Source organism: Trachypithecus francoisi, unplaced genomic scaffold (assembly GCF_009764315.1).
Source record: "Trachypithecus francoisi isolate TF-2019V2 unplaced genomic scaffold, Tfra_2.0 Lachesis_group10, whole genome shotgun sequence".
Taxonomy (NCBI): domain Eukaryota; kingdom Metazoa; phylum Chordata; class Mammalia; order Primates; family Cercopithecidae; genus Trachypithecus; species Trachypithecus francoisi.
Window position 1 is genome coordinate 68,206,461 of NW_022681455.1, and position 22,513 is coordinate 68,228,973.

General features: G+C 39.0%; 1 non-coding gene across 1 annotated transcript; it reads left to right on the forward strand.

The window, feature by feature from the left end:
• Nucleotides 1-2,423: 2,423 nt before the first annotated feature.
• On the forward strand, nucleotides 2,424-2,530 carry LOC117088812. Its single transcript, XR_004439344.1, has one exon. It is a non-coding gene; the product is annotated as a U6 spliceosomal RNA (small nuclear RNA).
• The last annotated feature ends 19,983 nt before the right edge of the window (nucleotides 2,531-22,513 follow it).

The following is a 22,513-nucleotide window of genomic DNA, read 5'->3' on the forward strand; positions in this document are numbered from 1 at the left end:
ACTTGGTGCTTTCAAGTTTATGAAATTGTCTAGCAAAAAGCAAGGCAAGGAAAGATTTGAGGTGTTTTTAATAACACTTGTATTTTAAGAATCGAACTATGTTGCTAAAAGGATTAAAGAAATCGTGTTAGGTAACCAGAGATCTCTTTAAACATGGATATTAATGTTAAACATGCAATCCACTAATCGCAAGTTGCTGGGGGGGACAATATAAACACTTAAAGTGACTTCATGAAAGTTTTATTTCTTGGCCGGGTGCGGTGGCTCAAGCCTGTAATCCCAGCACTTTGGGAGGCCGAGGCGGGCGGATCACGAGGTCAGGAGATCGAGACTATCCTGGCTAACATGGTGAAACCCCGTCTCTACTAAAAAATACAAAAAACTAGCCAGGCGAGGTGGCAGGCGCCTGTAGTCCCAGCTTACTCGGGAGGCTGAGGCAGGAGAATGGCGTAAACCCGGGAGGCAGAGCTTGCAGTGAGCTGAGATCTGGCCACTACACTCCAGCCTGGGCGACAGAGCAAGACTCCGTCTCAAAAAAAAAAAAAAAAAAGAAAAAAAGAAAGTTTTATTTCTGGTTTAAGAACTCATTTTTACTTCTCACTGGGAAAACCTGAAACCACTTCTCAGAACAGTAACTTTAAGATGTGTAAGTATAGAATGAAATACATATAGGAAAGTCATGGTAAAGAAATGTGTCTTCAATATCTTTTCAGAAGATACAGTAACCATGTATTTATTTCATATTCTCCAAAATATGTAGGAAATGGCTCCAGGACAATTTGGGCAAAATTCATCTTATCTGTCATTGGTGGTGCTTTCCATTCATTTAAAATATACTGTTAGGGCCTTAGGAAGAATTTCACTTTCATTAATATAGTCAGGCTATCTTTCCTAGAGGGACAAACTATTTTTATGCTGAGGGGGAAAGAAAACAATCATAAATGCTCTCACACTGATGCGTTCCTGTTACAATGTACTGCAGCACCAATGTCATCCTTAGAAACAAAATCTATAACTAGAGCTGTCCTTTAGCTTTAAAGAAGGCCATACTCTGGCCACCCCTGATCCAATTCAATTCTCTTTTTTATAGCCTGATTTGATCCGAAGCAAACACCTCCAAAACATACTCACAGAACAGATGGACTCACAAGTGAAAATTGTCTGGTAGGGCTTTTATTATGTGGTTTTATTCCTGCAAAAGAATAGGGGGAAACCATCTCTTGTTTCACTAGTTTTTCTTAGAGCCTACTATAGTCAATGCAATTACCAGTTCAGTTAAACAGCTGTTTGTTGAGCACTTTTTAATATGACAGACCCTGTGCTTGGTACTGAGAATAAGGTCGATAAGACCCAATATCTGCCCTGAAGGGCAAGAGCTAATTCACAAAGAGATGGTTTTAATACAGTATTAGTCAATGCTTTGAGAGATGTCGCTACAGAGGATAGGGAATGCAGGAAGGCACCTAGCCCAGCCTGGAGAGCTAGGAATGCTTAGTCATTCCAAAAAAGGAATGTAGTGGAGTGGGTGAGGGTGTTACAAGCATAATGGCTAGCATGAGCAAAAGTATAGGACTAGGAACAATATCACATGTTTGGGAGTTGCTGGAGTTAGAAGGAGACACATGGCCAGAAAGACAAACAGGGTCCACATTGCCTATCCCAGGGAGGACCTTATATCCTCCCAAGGTAGAATAATATCCATGACTTTATCTTTTTATTCCATGTTTTTAGCTGTTTATAAGAAAGACACCTGTGGGCGAGTCTGAGACAGAGTTAGAGATTAGTCAACTCTACAAATTATCAACATGTAGACAGAAACTATAAAATGAATGTGACCACTCAAGGAGGTCACACTGAAAGAGAGGGTCTGAAGCAAACCCTGGAGAACCATAACATTTAAGAGTCAATGAAAAAGGATGAGAATGAAAGATAAAAATCTAGGGGACAACAGGACAATACCATGTCATAGAAATTGTGAGAGCACAGAGAAGTCCAGTGAGATTAAAACCAGAAATTGTATCTAATAACTAGGAGATAATAGTGGGTTAGTTTAAGTTAAGTGGGTTAGTGGGAACAAGGGCATAATGCAATAAATTGAGACATGAATGGCATGATGTGTAGTCAACACTTAGAAGAGACTTGGATGAGAATGAATGGATAGTCTGTTTTAGGCAGGTTGCTTGTTTTCTCTGAAGGAGAATCCTGACTACATTTAAAGACTGACTACATTTAAAGGTTTAAGTGGAAATAAAGGGGAGTGAGTTAATATTGCTGGAGCCAATTTTATGTGAAGTCAGAAGAAAGTGTAATAAAGATTCTATTTTGATGAGTAGTCTTTCAACCAGAGAAGGAGCACATCTTCCTTTGTGAATGAATAGAGTGAAGCAGGGGATGTTAGGGCAACTTTAAAAACCATTTCAGTAGTGCTTGCTTTGGCAGCACATATGCTAAAATTGGAATAATACAGAAAAGATTAGTTTGGCCCCTGCACAAGAATGACATGCAAACTCATGAAGCATTCCATATTTTTTCCTAATTAAAAGGCACAGAGAGACAAGTTAGATACAGAAGCAAAACTCAATGGATGCTGTCTTCAAGAGACCCATCTCACATCCAATGACATCCATAGGCTCAAAGTAAAGGGATGCAGAAAAATCTACCAAAGAAATGTAAAACAGAAAAAAGCAAGGGTTGCTATTCCAATTTCAGACAAAACATACTTTAAACCAACAAAGATAAAAAAAAAAAAAGACAAAGAAGTGCATTACATAATGATAAAGGGTTCAATTCAACAAGAAGAACTAACTATCCTAAAAATATGTGAACCCAACACAGGAACACCCAGATTCATAAAGGAAGTTCTTAGAGACCTATGAGGAGATGTAGACAAGCACACAACAATAGTGGGAGACTTCAACATCTCACTGATAGTATTAGACACATCATCAGTAAAGAAAACTAACAAGGATATTCAGGACCTGAACTCGACACTTGATCAAATGGACCTAACAGACCTCTACAGAACTCTCTACCACAAATCAACAGAATGTACATTCTTTTCGTCTGCACATGGTATATACTCTAAAATTGACCACAATTGGTCATAAAACAATTCTCAGCAAATTCAAAAAACCAAATTCATACCAAACAATTCTTGGATCACGGCACAATAAAAATAAAAAATAAATACTAAGAAAATCACTCAAAACCATACAATGACATGGAAATTAAACAACCGGCTCCTGAATGACTTTTGGGTAAACAAAGAAATTAAGGCAGAAATCAAATTATTTGAAGCGAATGAGCACAAAGATACAACATATCAGAATCTCTGGAACACAGCTAAAGCAGTGTTAAGAGGGAAGTTTATAGTGCTAAATGCCCACATCAAAAAGTTAGAAAGATCTTAAATTAACAACCTAATATCACACCTAGAGGAACCAACCCCAAAGTTAGCAGAAGAAAAGAAATAACCAAAATCAGAGCTGAACTGAAAAAAATTGAGATGTGAAAAACCATACAAAAGATGTTTAACAAATCCAAGAATTTGTTCTTTGGAAGAATAAATAAGAGTTCTAGTTAGACTAGTAAAGAAAAAAAGAGAGAAGATTCAAATAAACACAATCAGAAATGACAATGGGTATGTTACCACTGACCCCACAAAAATACAAAAATAAAAAATAAAAAATCTCGGAAACAACAATGAATACCTCTATGCACACAAATTAGAAAACCTAGAAGAAATGGGCAATTTCCTGGAAACATACAACCTCCCAAGATTGAATCAGAAAGAAATGGGATCCTTGAACAGACCAATAATGAGTTCTGAAATTGAGTCAGTAATAAAAAGCCTACCAACCAGAAAAAGCCTAGGACCGAAAAGATTCACAGCCCAATTCTACCAGATGTATAATGGCGAGCTGGTACCATTACTACTGAAACTGTTCCGAAAAATTGAGGAGGAGGGACTCCTCTCTCACTCATTCTATGAGACCAGCATCATCCTGATATCAAAACCTGGCAGAGACCCAACAACAAAGAAAACTTCAGGCCAATAACCTAGATGAACACAGATGCAAATATCCTCTACAAAATAGTAGCAAATTGAATCCCGCAGCACCTGAAACAGCTAATCCACCACAATCAAGTAGGTTTTATCCCTGGGATGCAAGTTTGGTCCAACATATGCAAATCAATAAATGTGATTCATCACATAAACAGAACAAAAAACAAAAACCACATGATCATCTCAATTGATGTTGAAAGACTTCATAAAATTCAACATCCCTTCCTGTTAAAAACCTTCAACAAACTAGACACTGAAGGAACTTACTTCAAAAAGAAGAACCACCTATGACAACCTCATAGCCAACATTATACTGAATGAGCAAAAGCTGGAAACATGCCCCTTGAAAACTAGAACAAGATAAGACACCTTTTCTGTCTACTCCTATTCAACATAGTACTGGAAGTCCTAGCCAGAACAATCAGGCAAGAGAAGGAAACAAAAGGCATCCAAATAGGAAAACAGAAGGTCAGACTATGCCTGTTTGCAGATGATATGATTTTATACCTAGAAAACCCCATAGTCTCAGCCCAAAAGCTCCTTGATTTGATAAACAACTTCAGCAAAATTTCAGTATACAAAATTAGTGTACAAAAATCAGTAGCATTCCTATACACCAACAATATTCAAACTGAGAGCCAAATCAAGAACACAATCTCATTCACAATAGCCACAAAAAGAATAAAATACTTAGGAATAGAGTTAACCAGGGAAGTGAAAGATTTCTACAATGAGAATTACAAAACACTGCTCAAAGAAATCAAAGATGACACAAACAAATGGAAAACAATCCATGCTCTTGGAGAGAAATAATTGATATGTTAAAATTCCCATACAGCGCAAAGCAATTACAGATTCAATGCTAATCCTATCAAACTACCAATGACATTCTCCACAGAACTATAACAAAACTATTTTAAAATGCATATTGAATGAAAAAAGAGCCTGAATAGCCAGTGCAATCCTAAGCAAAAAGAACAAAGCCTGAGGCATCACATTATCTGACTTCAAATGACAGTACAAGCCTACAGTAACCAAAACAGCATGGTAGTGGTATAAAAACAGATACATAGACCAAAGGAACAGAACAGAGAGCACAGGATTAATGCCACACAACTACAACCATCTGATCTCAACAAAGTAAACAAAAACAAGCAATAGGGGAAGGATTCCCTTTCAATAAATGGTGCTAGGATAATTGTCTAGCCATATGCAGAAGATTGAAGCTGGACCTCTTCCTTTCACTATATACAAGTCAACTCAAGATGGATTAAAGTCTTAAATGTAAAGCCCAAAACTATTAAAACCCTGGAAGATAACCTAGGAAATACCATTCTGGACATAAGACCTAGAAAATATTTCAAGACAAAGACACAAAAAACAATTGCAACAAAACAAAAAAATTGACAAATGGTACCTAAGTAAACTAAAGAGCTTCTGCACAGCAAAAAGAAACCATCAGCAAAATAAACAGGCAACCCACAGAATGGGAGAAAATATTTGCAAATTGTGCATCTGAGAAACATCTAATACTCAGCATCTACAAGGAACTTAAACAAATTCACAGGCAAAAAACAACCCCATTAAAAAGTGGGCAAAGGATATGAACAGACCTTTCAAAAGCAGACATATATGCAGTCAACAAGCATATGAAAAAATGCTCAACATCACTGATCATTAGAGAAATGCAAATCAAAATGAGATACAAGCTCACATCAGTCATAATGGCTATTAATGGAAAGTCATAAAATAACAGATGCTGGCATAAATAACAGATGCTGGCAAGGTTGTGGAGAAAATGCACATATACTGCTGGTGGGAGTGTAAATTAGTTCAGCCACTGTGGGAAGCAGTTTGGTGATTTCTTAGAGAACTCAAACTAGAATTACCATTGGACCCAGCAATCCCATTACTGGCTTTATGACCAAAGGAATATAAATCATTCTTCCATAAAGACACACGGACGTGAATGTGTGTGCAGCACTATTCACAATAGCAAAGACATTGAGTCAAGCTAAATTCCCATAAACAGTAGAGTGGATAAAGAAAATATGGTACATATATACCATGGAATACTACACAACCTTAAAAAAGAATGAGATTGTGAGAATGAGAATGAGATCAGGTCCTTTGCAGCAACATGGATGGAGCTGGAGGCTATTATCTTAAATGAACAAACACAGGAACAGAAAACCAAATAGCGTATTCTTACTTATAAGTAGGAGCTAAACATTGAGTATATGTGGATAGAAAGAAGGGAACAACAGACACGAAGGCCTACTTGAGGGTGGAGGTCGGGAGGAGGATGAGGAGTGAAAAAGTACCCATGGAGGAGTACTATTCTTATTACCTGGGTTATGAAATAATCTGTCTACCAACCCCCCACGACATGCAGTGTACATGTAGAGTAAACTATACATGTACCCATGAAGCTAAAATAAAACTGTAAAAAGTGTATATTTGGAAAACAGTAAGAATGCAACAATAAAAATAGTACAAAATAAAAAATAAATAACTAAAATATTTGCTGATGGCAACAACAAACATTTAAGTAATCTTTTCACGAGCAGATAATAATGTTCCCACGTTCAAATTTCGAAGGTATATACGATTATACAGTGACAACATTTTTTTTTAAACTTTGCTTCTCATTCATCTGTTATCTTGTAAGAAATAGTTTATTGAGCACTTACAATACGCAGGTATTGTTTTCCATGCTGGAAACATGTTCTCCACGCTGGAGATAACAGCAGTCAAAAAAAATAGAGGACGTTTCTCCTGATGTGGCTCTTTTATTGTTGTGTGTGCTGATAGAGAAAAAGAGAAAGGAAGAGATTGATCATAAATGAATAAAACAAACAGATGAGCAATATATACATATTAAAGCTATTTGAAGAAAAAGAAAATAGGCGATAGTTGTGGGCAGGTAGGCAGCTACTGTATTAATGTAGGACAATCAAGGAGGGCTCTCTGAGAAGTGGGTTCTGCAGAGGCCTGAAGGGAGTATGGGAGTGGGCTTGAGGTTAACTGATGGGAAAGTGTCTCAGACAGTGGAAGCTATAAATAAAAAGTCCCTGAAGCAGGAACATCCTGGAGTGTTTGAGGAACAACAAGAATCTGTGTGAAGTTAAGGAAGGAAGTGGGAGAGACAGACAAGTGGTAGTCATAGAAGAAACCAGAAGCAATGTCTGGTGTAGCTTTGTGGGCTTCAGATTGTTCTTTATTTTGAGTGTTCTGCTTGAAAATAGATTATAGTGTTGATGCAAAGCACTGGGGGATCTCGTTAAAATGCATATTCTGATTCAGTAGTTTGCAGGTGGGACTTGAGATTCTGTGTTTCCAAGCTCCCAGGTGAGTGGTTGTTGCTGGTCTGTAGACCACACTTCGAGAGCGCTGGACTAGAACCAATAATGAGGACATCCACTCTGCTCCGGACCCTCTAGGGGTGTGAGAAAACAAATAGCAACTTTGTGACACTTGAATGCAAAGCGAGGTGGCAGGTTTCAGTCAAAGTAAGAGGTTGGAGGAGCATTTTGAAGAGAGGTTGAAGATCCAGCAATTTTGCTGATACATGGCTGAGTTTCCAAGGTTGCAGTGAAAGTTTTTAGGGTGGGTCAGTGTTTGGGATTAGGTCAGGTGAGTGGATGTGCAGAATTTTATGAAAAAGGTACAAAGATAATGAATGTGACCCACCACCTTGAGCTGTTCATACTGACTGAGATAAAAAAGGGTGTGAGGAAGGGTGGTGTACTCCTGACGTTCTCTTAGGGAAAGACATACTATCAGTTTCAATTTTAGCCCCCTTCATAAGATTACTATCTTTGTCAGACTGTTGTAGTGAGGTGGAAGTGTCATGTGTCAGCAATTGGGAGTCTTTCCAGGATCAGGAGGTGGTCTGGGGGTCTCCTTTGCAGTTCCTGTAATAGCAAGGTCCAGGCTTGGGGAGATGCGATGCTATCTGGAATGGACAGAGCTCTGCATTCCTCCATGGCCACCTGGTTCCCTTTCTCAAAGCAATGTACTAGTCTCCTATGTATTCTTTCAGAGCAATTTTAATGCAGACAAAAGACTCAATGCAGATTAGAACATTTCAACACTAGAATTAACAAGCTGAACTTAATGGACATAAAGTTAATACTACACCCAATAGCTGCAGAGTACACATTTCACTTTTTTCAAGGGCCCATGGAACATTTATACAAATTGATTCATATCAGACCATGAGGCAAGTCTCAACAAATTCCAAAGGTTTGGCACCGTAGGAATTACATTCTCTGACAAAATTACAATCGTTCTAGAATTCAATAGCAAAGAGATAACCAGAAAAAAAAGTCAATATATTTGAAAATTAAGAAACTATTCTAGGCTGGGCACAGTGGCTCACATCTACAATCCCGGCACTTTGGGAGGCCAAGGAAGGACGATCACTTGAGCCCAGTTTGAGATCAGCCAGGGTAACAAAGCAGGACCCCATTTCTAAAAAAATTAAATAATTAGCCAGGCGTGGTGGTATGCATCTGTGATCCAACCCAGCTACTCAGGAGATTGAGGCTGGAAGATTGCTTGAACCCAGGAGTTCAAGGCTACAGTGAGCCATGATTGTGCCACTGCACCCCAGCTTAGGTGACAGAGCAAGACTTTCTTTAAAAAAATAAAAGAAAGAAAGAAACTGTTCTAAGTAATTCATGAGTCAAAAACATACCATAACAAATCAAAATATTTAGAATTAAAAGAAAAAATTATTTTATTATAACTTGTTGGATGCAGGTAAGGCAATACTCAGAGAAAAGGTTTTAATCTTAAACACTTGCATTAGATAAGAAGAAAAGACAGGAAAATTAATCATCTATATTCAAAAGTTAAGAAAAAAAACAAAATTAACTCAGAAAATGTAGAAAGATGAAAATAATAAAGAATACAAATTTAATGAAATAGAATACCAACATGCAATAGAGAGGCCCAGCAAAGCCAAAAGTTGATTATTTGAAAAGAATACATTTGATAAACTACTGATGAATTCAAGACATTTTTTAAAAAGAAGGTAAAAATAGAAAGAGGGATATATCTATAGAAGCAGCAAAACTGGGCTGGGTGCAGTGGCTCACGCCTGTAATCCCACAATTTGGAAGGCCAAGGCAGGAGGATCACCTGAGGCTGAGAGTTCAAGATCAGCCTGACCAACATGAGGAAACCCTGTCTCTACTAAAAATACAACAGATTAGCTGGGCATGGTGGTGCATGCCTGTAATTCCAGCTACTTGGGAGAGTGAGGCAGGAGAATCGCTTGAACCAGGAGGCGGAGGTTGCAGTGAGCCGGGATCATGCCATTGCACTCCAGTCTGAGCAACAAGAGCGAAACTCCGCCTCAAAAAATGTACTCAAGAAGAAATAGAAAATATTAATATTCTTATTCCCCTCAAATTAATTGGTTCAGTTGCTAAAAATTATCATACTCAAAATATACGGGCACAAATTGTTTTACCAAAATATTCCAGCAAATATTCTAAGAGTGAATAATTCCAATCTTACACAAACTATTCTAGAGGCTAGAAAAAGAGAGGACACTTGACAAGTCATCATAAGACTTGAGCATAATCTTTATACCAAACCAAGGACAGTTTGAGAAAGGAAAATCTAATTTATGAATTTAGAAAAAAAAAAATCTAAGCAAACATTAGCAAAATGAGTCCTACAATGTATAAATAGGTCGGGGAGGGCAGGAGGGGAATATACCTCAGGAGGAAAGTAAAAGAAAATGAGGGCTGGGTGTGGTGGCTCACGCCTGTAATCCCAGCATTTTGGGAGTCTGAAGAGGGCGGATTAGGAAGTCAAGAGATCAAGACCATCCTGGCCAACATGGCGAAACCCCCTCTCTACTGAAAATACAAAAGTTAGCTGGGCGTGGTGGTGGGTACCTATAATCCCAGCTGCTCAGGAGACTGAGGCAGGACAATCACTTGAACAAGGGAGGCAGAGGTTGCAGTGAGCCGAGATTATGCCACTGCACTCCAGCCTGTGAGACAGAGCTAGACTCTGTCTCAAAAAGAAAAAAAAAATTTAAAAAAAGAAGATAAGAGGAAGGAGCACCACCAGAAGCACAGAAGGAGGAGCTGGCTATCAGGAAAGTTGGTGGATTGATACCAAGAATTAACTTCACCTCCTTTACAAATTTTTTCTTTTGAGACAGGGTCTGGCTCTGTTGCCCAGGCTGTAGTGTAGTGTAGTGTTGCTCATAATTTGGGATTTGTGGGGATACCTGGTCCCTAGTTTTGTGGGGTTGTCTGTGCCCCATAATTATTTTGTAATCTTAGTTGTTCTATGTATTCTACGAGGGAATTTGGGAGAAGCTACTGCCAACTTCACCTGATCTCAGAGCAGAACTTTCTAATTTCCTAGCTCAATATACCTTGTACATCGGAAAGTTTTAATAAATATTTGAAAATGAGGTATCATTTTCTTCAGGCACTTTGTAACGTTAGAGCAAGGAGCATCAAAATTGTAAAGGATACCTGTTATCCCAGCACTTTGGGAGGCTGAGGTGGGTGGATCACTTGAGGTCAGGAGTTCGAGACCAGCCTGGTCAACATGGTGAAACACCATCTCTACTAAACATACAAAAATTAGCTGGACAAAGCAATCACCAATAGCTACAAGATTTACTTAGTGTCAGCATCTGTCCAAGAGGGAGCAATGGGATATCTGACAAACTTGACTTCGAGGAAGTCAACAAGCATTTATCTGGAAAACTCAGTGATCCAAATTGGAAGTGTCTGTTGGTTAGACTAAGGAGCTTGAATATTCTGAGCTCCCCTCACTCTCAAAGGTACCCAACAAAGGTCCCTCCAAGACAAAGCTATGATCCAAACAGAGAATAAATTGTTAAGAGAATCTGAGCTGAGCAGGTCAGGGACAGTAGAGACCAAGGAAATATAAGGTCCAGATAAAAGTGGTAAGGGAGAATAGAACCAGAAAATCTTAGAATTCAAGTGTTCATATCATGGGACACTTTATAAAAACAACCAGAAGAGGGTGGTCTAGAGACATTAAATGTAAAAAACCCAAAATGATTATAAGCCAAGCTTCCTTTCTAAAACTTCAGAAAATCTAATTTGGTGTAAAAATGAGCATCAGAAAAGAATGAGCTAAAATCACATTCAAATTTATTATAGGGCAGGGAGAAAAAAAGAGTAGAATTTCTATAAATAATAAAGGCATGCCAGAAAGATGCTCCACAAAAAGGAAAGCTATAATATTTTTAAAACAGCGAACAGATAGAAGATCTGAAAGATAAACCAGAATAAAAAACCTTAGAAATAAAGTGGTAGAAATCAATAAAGAATTAGACATAAAATTAAACATTCAGTTCAGAAATTGTCTAACTAGAAGTATAATACAAGAGCAAATAGACTCAACTGGTGATGACTTACAATAAATAGAAAATAAAAAGAAGGAAATTTTTAAAGATAAAAAAAAAAAATGAAGGTGCCAGGGACTGAGGTGGGAGAGACGGAAATGGAGAGTCATTGTTTGATGGGTATAAATTTCAGTTTTGTGAGATGCGAAGAGTTCTGGAGATGGATGGTGGTGCTGACTGCACAACGATGTGAATGTGCTTAATGCCACTGACCGTACACTTAAAAGTGGTTACGATGGTAAAGTGAAAGGAATGACAAAGGAAATGAAGGAAGAGATGAAAAGTATTAGTAAGAATGTGATCAATTCAGAAGACAGTTAAAGAAGATCTGATATAGCTATATAAAAATTAGGAATCTATGAATGAAAAATCAAAACAAGTTAGAAGAAGCACCTAATTATAATGCACCAAAACGTTCATCAAATGAAAAATCTGAAGTTACATATTGAGAGAGCACATTGTATACCTGGAAAAATTGACCCAAACAAATATCTTGAGCCATAGACCAAGTAACTTATGAAAGAAAGAAAAATGAATTGTTATCAGACTTTTCAATAACAATTTCTCATACCGGAAGAAAACAGAGTAACACATTTAAAATGTTGAAGGGAAAGAAACAGTAAGCCAAGGATTTTATATTCAACCAAACTGTCTTTTAAGTATAAAGGGAGCAAACTGCTACCCAGAAGTCAGAACTGAAAAATATTGCTTCTGTGAATCCTTCGTTGGGTATACAATAGCTTCAGACAACCAAAATTACTAGAGAAATATTGGCATAAAGATGGATGGTGGGCATTGTGTATATATTTACATGAAGAACAAAGGAAGAACATAAGAATAGAGTGTGGTAATGGCTCTATGCTCTGACAATTAGATACAGCATAATTATAAAAAACAAGGAGAGACTGAGAATATCATATAAAAACATTTGAAACAGTTTTTCAGTAATTATACTGGTAGTAGTTTTGATAGTGTTATTTTGAGAATGATTTGTGCGACATGGACAAAACATTCGATCATCCCCATTGTTCTTGTTCTTGCAAGCCACGATTCTTTTTTTTTTTTTGAGACGGAGTCTCGCTCTGTAGCCCAGGCTGGAGTGCAATCTCCGCTCACTGCAAGCTCCGCCTCCCGGGTTCACGCCTTTCTCCCACCTCAGCCTCCTGAGTAGCTGGGACTACAGGCGCCCGCCACCACGCCCAGCTAATTGTTTATATTTTTAGTAGAGGCGGGGTTTCACCGTGTTAACCAGGATGGTCTCGATCTGCTGACCTTGTGATCCGCCTGCCTTGGCCTCCCAAAGTGCTGGGATTACAGCAACCCAGGATTCTTGCTGCCGACAAAAAGAGATTTGAACGTTAAGGTAGAAGAGTTTAAGTAACATTGAAATTTGAATTCGAATTTTCAGTGTGAACACATGAGGTATTTTATCTTTAAATAAATGAATAATGAATGATATTTACATATACAGTTGTATATATTAATCATAGTCATATAATTATAATTATTTATATATTTTACTATGCATATAATTATATAGAATTATCATTAGATATAATGGACTAAGTTCTGATAGAGAGGTACACTCTATAAGAAAGAATAATAGTTATAATGATTAAGACATGATTATTATTAAAGGAATAGGAAATTGTACCATAATAAAAATATATATATTTAATCTCTATCCCCAGTTCCTGACACAGAGCTCCCAAAACCCTTATAATTTCCTGAGTAATCAGGGAGCTAGGTTCATCTTTGTTCTAATAGTTTGTCTTTGACCTGGTTCCTGACACAGAACTTTTAAGCCTTTGGAATTTCCTGAGTGCTAGGAGAATCTTTTGTTCTAATATTTGTTCTTTGACCTGGTTCCTAATGCAGAGCTCCCAAGACCTTTGTAATTTCCTGAGTGACAGCGGCACCTGATACAGAGCTCCTAAATCCTCTGGAATGTCCTGGATGATGGGAGTTCTAATAAGGTGACTCTTGGTGGCCTCCTGAATGGGAACTGGTCACCAGAAAGTCTAAGTCATGATTAAAAGTCTGGAACTTTCAGCCTCACCCTTCATCCTCCCAGAAGGCAAGAGAGGCTGAAGACTGAATTAATAATCAATCATGCCTACATAATGAAGCCTTCATAAACTTTCCTGAAGCATGGAGTTTGGGGAGCTTCTAGATTGCTGACATGGAGGGTGGCATGCTCCAAGAGGCTGTAGAAGCTTCCTGCCTTTTCCTGCATACCTTGACCTCTGCATCTCTTCCATCTAGCTGTTTATCTGTATTATTTATAATATCCTTTATAATGCACCGTTAAACATAAAGTGCACCCCTGAGTTACATGAGCCTCTGTAGCAAATGCTCGAGCCTGAGGAGGTAGTAGTGGTTACTTCCAATTTATAGCCAGTCAGTCTGAAGTTCCAGAGGCCCACATGTAATTAGCATCTGCAGTGGGGGCAGTCTTCGGGACTGAACCCTTAACCTGGGAATTGGACTCTAACTCCAGGTAGATTGTGTCAAATTGAATTGAATTATAGGACACTCAGTTGTGTCCACTGGAGAATCAATCGGTTGTTGTATGGGGAAAAGTCAGTGTCCGGAAGTGTTGAGTATGGGAGTAGGAAAAACAGCTTTTTTAAGTCATATAGAAATACTTTTCGATATAGTGATATGCATATAATCATTATACATATATATATACATGTATAGATATAATGACAAGCTAGAATATTCATTCTATCCTAGTTTATTCTATTCTATAGAATATGTGTTATATTCGGCCGGGTACAGTGGCTCACGCCTGTAATCCCAGCACTTTGGGAGGCCGAGGCGGGTGGATCACCTGAGGTCAGGAGTTTGAGACCAGCCTGACCAACATGGAGAAACCCTGTCTCTACTAAAGATACAAAATTAGCCAAGTGTGGTGGCTCATGCCTGTAATCCCAGCTACTTGGGAGGCTGAGGCAGGAGAGTCACTTGAACCTGGGAGGTGGAGGTTGCAGTGAGCCGAGATGGCACCACTACACTCCAGTCTGGGCAAGAAGAGTGAAACTCTGTCTCATAAAAAAAAAACATAAAAAGAAAAAAGAGTATGTGTTATATTCTCTCTCTCTCTCTCTCCCTAGCCTGGTCCATTATGTCTATGATGATTACCTCCTAGCTCTGCCCACTTAAATTACCTAGAAATTATAACTCTCTCTCTCTCTATAAGTATATATATTATATATAATGATAACCATATGTGTGCATGTGTATACATATATGTGTGTACGTATGTATATGTGTGTGTATACATATCTATATATCTCCTAGCTTAATCTGTTATATATAGCTCTGTCCATTGTAAAGGCCTGGAAACTATATTGAGCCTACTATAGGTGAGCATCCCTAGCCCTTGGTTTTTGGTCTTGAATTACTGTTTCACATTAAATGAAACAGGGGAATCTTGGAGAAATGGCTACTTTCAGTGCTGGACAGAAAATGTACAATAAGCCTGGAGTATCATCTTAGCAGATATCAAGGAAGTTATCAAATACTAGTAGGTTTTGTCAAAAGTTGGAACCAACTTAAAGATAAGGCAATATGAACATCGATAAGGCCAATAACAAAATCCACAAGATTATAATGAATTATAAAACTCCATATAACTTGTTATTTTTTTGTGAACCAACTCTTTATTTTGAAATCTGGCATTCATTCTGCTTTTTCTATATTAAATGTAATATTGGGCAACCAAATAGTAAGTAGGGGGAAGCTTTTCTCTATAGAGATATCCCAATAAATAAATGGGCAAAGAATCATAGAATTGGAATGTCACTGGTATGCAACCCTACGAGTGAAAGCCCTTGGATAATGAACATCGATGATGGCTGACATCACAAAAAGAGAATTAGATATCATGTACTCCCTAAAGAACAAAACATCCTTTAAACAAATTTTATTAAAAATTTTGAACCTGCATCTGATCGTACCTCTTGATTTACAGAAAACACAATTTACAAAAGAATACAGAGGACAGAGGAACATATTATACTACACCATGGGAATGCAATAAACTGTTGAAAATTCTGTAGGATAAATGATCCAGTTTCTTACACAAATAAAATATAGGGAAAAAAGGACAGAGATGAAAGCATAAATTGAGCAATTTAAAAGACATTACAAAATACAGACCTGAGCTATAAGATTTAGGGAAGCACACTGGGGTAATAAAGAAAAGTTAAGAACTGATTATTGTAGAAGCCAATGGTTACTCTTGGGAGCAGAGGTGGGGGTTGTCATTGGGAAGGGCATGGGGGACCTCTGGGATGCTGACCACATTCTATGTCTTGACATGACGGTGGTTACAAGGATATTCACTTTATAATAATTAGTTAAGCTATACATTTTAAATACCTTTTCTGTAAATACAAACACAAAAACTTTAAAAGAAAATTGTCCTTTAGGAGTTTGTCATCTAGTATGAGGGAAAACACATTATGTAAGAATATTTAAATATCTAAGAATACACTATTAGTGTTACATGGTTGGTCTCCAAAATAAGTGAAATAGGAGATCAGAAGAAAGAAATGTCACTTTCAACTGATGTGGGAAACTTTGATATTCTTTTTTTAAAAGCAAAGGAAAGAACAGTGCATCTCAGCTCCAAACCCACTCTTCTTTGCCTTGCTTTGTAATATTGGAGCTGAATGCTGCAGACACTTCTCCTTTGCTCTCTGATTTGATGCTAAACTGTCAGTAAAAGATAATAAAAAGAGATTGCAAGGTATTAATGGCGGGAAAAAAGGACTTTGCTTGTTTCACTGAGTATGCTTTTTTTTTCCCCTTTACCTTGAATATTGTTATATTTTATTTAGAAATAATACTAAAGAAGAGCTCATAAAAAAAACCAAACTGCTCACCCCCGCCAAAATGTTGTCCTGCTGGTTAACCTCTTCCTCCTTAACACTCCCTCTGTGTCTCCACAGGCCCACCCCTAACACTTCCAGGGCCTGAGGCAAGAGTACAAATGCAGCTTACCCACATTTTCATTTTAAATCAAGTAACTGTAACCTCCACTAGGTACAATGGAGATTGAAGTTGCAGTATTTTTTTTTTAACTTTTAATTTTAAGTTCTGGGGTACATGTGCAGGATGTACAGGTTTGTTACATAGGTAAACTTGTGCCATGGTGGTTTGCTGCACCCATCAACACATCACCTAGGCATTAAGTCCAGCATGCATTATTCTGGGCAATAGCAAGTGGACTGGTGAGGAAGGGTGGGGGAGATCCCTGTAATGTTCACTACAGCACAGGCTTCCACAGTTCAGTGCTGGGTGATTCCCAAGTGGCCTCTCCATCAAGTTTCTTCATTCTCACAGCAGTCATATGTGTATCTCTGTGTAGCCATGCCTTCTCCTCAAAAGTCTGAGTATTTCTAAGTCTCCCAGGGCCCTTTCCTCTAAATTTCCACATTGCTTTCTAATTCACTTTCCCTTGGTCTTCAGGATAGTCACTGCTTTCTGGAGTTGCTACTTTTGAATACCTTAGCATTTTCTTTTATACCTTTTAGTGCTTAACTATCTTTACCTAGTTAACAGTTCTTTTTTTTTGAGACAAAGTCTTGCTCTGTTGCCAGGCTGGAATGCAGTGCAGTGGCGTGATCTCGGCTCACTGCAACCTCTGTCTCCCAGGTTCAAGTGATCCCCCTGCCTCAGCCTCCCCAACAGCTGGGACTACAGGCACCCGCCACCACACCTGGCTAATTTTTTGTATTTTAGTAGAGACGGGGTTTCACCATGTTTGTCAGGATGGTCTTGATCTCTTGACCTCGTGATCCACCCACCTCAGTCTCCCAAAGTGCTGGGATTACAGGCGTGAGCCACTGTGCCCAGCCAACAATTCTTTATGTTAAATTTTACCAGCTCAAATTACTGGTGTTTTCTGTCTGCAGACCAAACCTTATACTAATGCAACATTTGTATCTGAGACTACAGAAGACAAACATACATTTACGTAGATAGTGGTGAGCTGTTGAAGGTTGCTGAGGAAGAAAATGATGCTCTCCTTCAATTTTTATTTTTAAACTTAGAAATTGACAAATTATAATTTCATATATTTAAAAACTGATGTTCTTAAAATATTGTATCAGAAAGTTAAATGTGGTTGACTTGTTTCAAAGAGGGAAAACCAGGAGGTTTCAGACATGCCAGTGAGAGGTAATAAGCTTGATTGAGGGTTGGCAGAGGAGACGGAAAGGAGAGGGTGATCTGAGGAATTCTAAGCAGGAATTAATGGGATTTAGGACTGCTCAGAGACAGAAGCAAAGGAGATGCTGATCATTTCAAGCCATATAATTTCAACATATCAGGAATGTTGATCATTTTAAGCCAAGGATACTGATAAGGAGAAGGAGCTGGTACTGGGAGCAAGATGGTGATTCAAGTCTTAGACATTTTGAGTTTTAAATGACAATGATGTATCTGGGTGAAAATTTTCTGGGAAGCAGTTAGTATAAAGGTCTAAAGTTCTAGGAGAGGCCATTGTCCTAGCTATTATTATTCTTAACTTTAAGAGTAATTATTCGTTTACTCTTTGAGGCACATTCAGTGAATGTCTGCTATGTTCTGGGCGTTGGGATTTAGAGTTGACTGCAAACATACGTGCTCTTTGCCTCAGAGAGCACATATTCCAGTTGGAGGACTATAGGCAAACACCTCTGGAAGATGCCCTATAAATCATTCTCGTATCCTCCTCCAACACCTGACATTGAGGTCCTGAGGGCCTAATTGACTGTCCAAAGCTTTTCAAATTTAGTAACAGTGAGAAATTGAATTCAGCTATTCTGATACACAGCTAATACTTTCTTTTAACCAGACCAGGCTGCCTGTCTAGATACAGAAGGCAGGTAATGCACTCCTTCCTACTCTCACTCATTGAAATATGATCTCAGCTTTTTATTGACGTTGACTGCTGCAACAGTTGAGGTGCTTCTCTTTCTGTGGGAATTTTACTTTTTTTAAATGTTATTTATTTAATTTTTTGAGACGGAGTCTCGCTCTGTCGCCCAGGCTGGAGTGCAGTGGCCGGATCTCAGCTCACTGCAAGCTCCGCCTCCCGGGTTCACACCATTCTCCTGGCTCAGCCTCCGGAGTAGCTGGGACTACAGGCGCCCGCCACCTCGCCCGGCTAGTTTTTTTTTTTTGTATTTTTTAGTAGAGACGGGGTTTCACCGTGTTCGCCAGGATGGTCTCGATCTCCTGACCTCGTGATCCGCCCGTCTCGGCCTCCCAAAGTGCTGGGATTACAGGCTTGAGCCACCGTGCCTGGCGAAAACCTTACTCTCAAAGACGAAGTTATAGTGGTGGAAATTCAGACACCAGCCAACCAAGTTTAAGTCTGATAGTAGTGTTCCCTTCCTGATATGCCTGAAGTAGTACCAGGTAAGAGTGATTTGCTTCTTCTAAGGGTCAGGCATCCCCTTTTGCCTGGTCACTGAGCATTCTCTTGGGTTCAAACCAAATAAATGCAAATTAATCAAATGGAGACATGCCTAAGGCATGGGGATGAATTTCAATTCCAGCTCTCCTTTCACTCATGGAAGTGTAACATTTTGCTGAAAAAGATATGAAAGGCACCTAGTGTGTTTGTGGTTATCTGGGCAACTAAGTGCTTTCTTATTTTTTTCAGACATTGAAACTGTAATGAAAGGGAATAGAAAATGTATTTCTTTTTTCTATGGAAAATAGAAAATTTGAGGGAGAAAACATGTTTGAGGGAGACAGCCCCAGTACTCTTTTTTTTGGTTGTTTGAGAAGAATAGATGTTGAAATCAGATAACCTGGGCAAACCTTCACCCCACTATCTACCAGCTTTGTGTCCTTGGGAAAGTCACCTAGCTTTCTGTGACTTTGTTTTCTCATTAGCGAAACACACGTATGTAAAACTAACTACATTTCACAGTTGTTATTAATATATCTGAAGTGCTTAGAAGAGTGTCGGCCCCCCTCATAAACTCTGTATATTGTTAATATGATTAATATTGCTTATTATATCCCACATACATGACTTATTTAACTATTTCTGATTTTCTTTTTCTGGGCCCCTAGGCTAGTGGCTGCAGAAGAGATGGTCCTACCCTCAAGGAATTGCTCTTTATTTGGAAAGGAATTCTAAACAGGAATTAATGGGATTTAGGACTGCTCAGAGACAGAAGCAAAGGAAAGACAAGATTTAAGGATTTGAGGAGATAGCTGGCAGTAAGCGTAAGTAAAAATGCCAATTGCATAACCAAGTCAATCCTTGCTGTGGGAGGGGGTGGGCTTTATTGCTGGACAAGATTACCCAGGACCAGGTTAATGAGAAAACAGGTGTGCAGGTGTGTGGATATGGGAGGGACAGGGACAGAAAGTAGAGAGAAAGTGGACAGTGAGGAGGAAGATTTGGGCTAGGCATTTCTGCACCAGCAGCATTTTGATAAAGAAAAGAGGATGTCAGTGGGGAAGGAAGGGATGAGGTGAACAAGTGAAAGGAAGTGAAAAAACATATGTGACAGACGTTGCACAAGAGGGTGAATCTCTGAATCTCTTTTGATAAGAATAACTGCACTCCCAGGCCTACATAGCAGGTAGAGTGATGGGACCATGGTACTGAAATAGCAAAACCAGGAGGCAGGGCTGGCTTTGAGAGAACAACGCATTTGACGCCTTCCAAGATTTGGTTGTTGGGAAGATTGGATGAGACACTGCATATAAATCATTTAGCACAATGCCTGGCACAGAGTCAGTGCTCAATGTACGCTAACTACTATTATTTGTGCACTCTAGAAGTTTCATTGCAGTAATTTAAGTGCAATGCTAAGAGATGCCAGCCATGACTGAATATGGAAACGTGCATATTATATTTTCTGACTTTTGTTTGTACACTTGAGTCCTTTTTTCTGAAGCAAACAAAAAATATTTTTATAGCGGCAAGATTTAACTTGAATTGTAACCATGATTTTAGCTGTGATAAGAAAAACTGGGATAATAAAACAGTCAGACCCTAGGCAAGGACTTCCAAGAGGCCTTAGGGAAGCAAATTAGCCAATATTCTGTCACTTTTCTCTCTGATTACAAGTCTCCCTTAGAGTTGGCTTTTTTTTTTTTTTTTGACCTAGAATAAAGGAAATGGAAATCTTGACAGCCTTTGGTTCAGAAACAGTTGATGGTATTGTTAGAACAAGCACATTCATTATGCGCTCTAAAGCTTGCCGAGAGTGCTAATGGCATTTATAGAGCCATGTGGGTGAATCGCCTGAGGGGGCTTGGTTGTATTAGAATCCTCTGTACACAATGCAATGCATTTAATTTGTAAAAAATAGATTTAATAATTTATTGACTTTTGTCTTCTTTCTAGACCCTCTATTCTCCTTTCCATTTTACTTAAAAACGCATTTATTTAAATGCTGCATGAGTGTTGAAAGCAAACATTGAAACTGAAATTTTATACCACCGACTCCATAAAATTACAAAGTATAGTGGAGAACATGAGGTGTAAAGGAGCAAGCAATTAATGCTATTTGTTTTAAGATTTTTCAGTGAGAGCCGGTATCTTTTTAAAAAAGTTGTGTGTTTGTCGTTTTTCACTGTCAAAGTGAGCTAAGAATCTAGGCTCGAAGAAGACTAGAGCTGAGAGGTGACTCGGCGACGGTCTAGTGCAACCCACACTTCATAAATGAGGACACTGAGGGGTCATGTAATTTGTTCAAGACCACAGCAGGGCCCACGATCAGGACCAGAGCCTGAATCCTGCTGCTGGCTTGCCTGTGGCCGCTCTTCTTCCTCATCTCATGCTGATGCCTCTGAAGAGTCATCACTGATAACTGGGTGATATGGTTAGGCTTTGGGTCCCCACCCAAATCTCCTCTGGAACTGTAATCCCCGTATTCCCCATAATCCCCACGTGTTGAGGGAGAGACCAGGTGGAGGTGATTGAACCACGGGGGTGGTTTCTCCCATGCTATTCTCGTGATAGTGAGTGAGTTCTTGCGCCATCTGATGGTTTCACAAGAAGCTTGTCCCCCTTTGCTAGGCACTTCTTCCTGCCGCCTTGTGAAGAAGGTGCCTTGCTTCCCCTTCCCCTTCCACCATGATTGTAAGTTTCCTGAGGCCTCCCCAGTCATGATGAACTGTCAGCCAATTAAACCTCTTTCCTTTATAAATTACCCAAAAGTCTTGGGCAGTTGTTTATAGCAGTATGAAAATGGACTAATACACTGAACTAAGATCACTTAAAGCATTAAAGGATTTCAGAATTGGAAGGGGCTTTTGGGAACATCAGCCTCCAGGCTTTGGGTAAAGCTCAGGAGTTTGCCCAAGGTCATGGATAAGGGTAAAAGAGGAGGGTCTGGATCCGGCTCCCATGACCGTTGCATTTCTTTAAGCCACCCCAAATCCACGGACTAATAATTTGCAGAGTGCTCATCAAATAAAAGGCAATAGGGCCCATCTTCACTAAGATCTGTGTTTCATGCTTCCACTCACCCCCATTTTCTGAGCCTAGAGTTCTCCTCTGCAGGCAGGAGGGACTGGGCAGGTGGTCTGCCTGCTCACTGAGCTGCAACATGCACGATTTTGGTGATTCTGGATACAGTGCATGGATGAATTCCCTAGATTCCTTCCATAAACTTTTTTGCTGCAACCAGACTAATTATTTCTCTTTCAAACAACCCATGACATTTACTGCCTCTGTGCCTTCGCAAAACCTTTTTTTAAAACTTTTTTTTAATGCCTCATCTTAATTTATTTAATTATGCTCCCTCTGCCAAGGGAGTAGAGACCTGTCTTTCTTACTACTGTAGTCCTTCGCTTATAGGAGTGCCTGGTCCATAGTAGACACTCAATAAATGTTTGCTAAAAGAAAATAGAAATTATTATAGGTACTGCTTAGTTCCCATCTTCTGAAGACTTATTAAACCACAACTAGGGATGTTTGATTCTTACATACAGGTTCAATGAATCTCATCTTGGGCCTTTTGCTCAATTCTGACCCAGAGGAAAGAGATGTCAAGGCTCTTGCC